We start from the raw sequence: 2,080 nt of genomic DNA on the forward strand, positions 1-2,080 counted from the left end.
TTCCTGTCTCCACCCTTTCTGTATTCTCTTGTGATTAATGCAAGAGTCTTCATGATCTCCTTCATAGAGATCTCTTCTTCCTCAGAACTTTGATCACTGTCAGCAATCAACACCATCTTCTTCTTTTTCTTCTCCTTCTTCGCCTCCTTCCCCTCCTTTCCTTTGCTGGAGCACTCGTCCTCTACACCTAGAGCCAGAGGGCCACCTAGATTCCTCTTCATTTGCATAACTTGGGACTCTTGACTCTTGAGAGATCCAAACAAGTCTGCTAACGTCCATGTCTCGAGATCTAGGATGGCCTTCATGGAYATTGTAATAGTCGACCATTCATCCCCAAGGCTCTTCAAAAATAGTGAGTTGTTCTCCTCTGTGGTTCTAGGGATACCATACCTTTTGCAGTTGCTAATTAGCGTGTTTAGCCTAGCGTATGTATCCGTAAGAGACTCACCTTCTTTCGCCTTGAAGCTGTAGTATTCGTCGATGCAAATAGAACGATTGTTCTTTAGCGTCTTCCTTCCACCTTCTATTAGTTTCTCCAGTTCTGTCAATATGTCCATGGATAGTTGACAGTGATCGATGCATTTGAAGATGTCGTTAGGAATAGCCATGATTAACAACCGTTTACATTTGTTCCCTAATTCGACGATTACCTTGTCTTCATCACTACAGTTTGCTTCGGGTCGAAGCTCATAATGCTCAGGTATTTCTGGGGTAGTTTGAGTTGCAGGAACTCTTGGAATGAGGTTCATTGGRACAAAAGGAGGATTGTACAGGAATTCGCAAATCCTAGGATGAATACCCTCAAGAAAACTCACYATTCGGATTTTCCATTGAGGAAATTCCTCACGAATGAGCGTGGGTGGTTTGGACTGTGAACCCGTACTCATGAAGGAAGCATTGGCCGTATTCGCCATGGATTGAAGAAGAATCAAAAGAAAATAGGAGAAAATTGATAAGACAGTGAAAAAACAGAGTAAACTTGGTACTAAAAACTCAATTATTGGTACTAAAAACTTACTTGAATGATCGATTTGACAGTAGTAGAGCAGCGGAAACAATATCAATCAAACAGGCAGAAACAGTAAGAACACAATGAAGAACAAGTAATGAACACAAAGAGAATTGCTTCAAATGATTTTCAATTGATTGAAAATATTGACGATTACAAATCTGGAAGCACACAAAATACAAAGGCCTACACTGCTATTTATACAAGCAAGTAACCGTTTCCTGACACGACCTAAAGCAATTAAATCTAAGCCGTTCATCTAAAAACATATTACAGACAAGATCACGTGGAAGACACGAGCAGTTAAAAGACCTAAGAAAAACTAGCTAAAGATAATCTACACAGAAGACTATCTGCAGACCCTCTGTGAAACATCACAGAGGCTCTGTTGGATATGACTTGAAGCGTATGTAGCAGAGGAACATCTTTCAGAACCTCTATGAGATACGACAGAGGTTCTGTCGTCTTTGTCTTGTAACATTGTCTCGTAACTTTGTCTCGGCAGAGGACAAGTTTCCAGAACCTCTGTGGATGAACACAGAGGTTCTGTCACTTTAACCTTGTACAAAAGAGCTTCTTCTGATGATTGTCCTCTGAGGTCTTCTGTAACAGATCAACTTCTGTCAATACTTGTTGTTTAACTTTTTCTATACTTTTACATTAAAGGAATGAGAGCTAACAGGAATCCCCTTGACCAGCTTCTGTTTGGTTAACTTCTTCCGGACATCAAAGTTTAGATGTGAGAATTTATGGTGCCATAGCCAATTTTCATCACTCTTATGGGAGACAAGGCAGAGAGTGACTTGACCCATAGAGGAATGAAAGTCCAGAAGATAGAGGTTTCCTTCTCTCTTCGCCTTGATGATGGTTTGGTCGGGCTTTGATTTGATGATGCAGAAACCTTTCCAAAATCTGACTTCAAGACCCTTGTCACAGAATTGGCTTATGCTTAGTAGATTATGCTTCAAGCCTTCAACATAAGCCACTTTATCGATAGAGATGTTGCCTTTGATGAGAGTGCCGTATCCCTTGATGGTTCCCTTGTTGTTGTCTCCAAAAGTAACAGAGCCT

Source organism: Cynara cardunculus, unplaced genomic scaffold (genome assembly GCF_001531365.2).
Source record: "Cynara cardunculus var. scolymus isolate 2C unplaced genomic scaffold, CcrdV1 Un_Scaffold_2580, whole genome shotgun sequence".
NCBI lineage: Eukaryota > Viridiplantae > Streptophyta > Magnoliopsida > Asterales > Asteraceae > Cynara > Cynara cardunculus.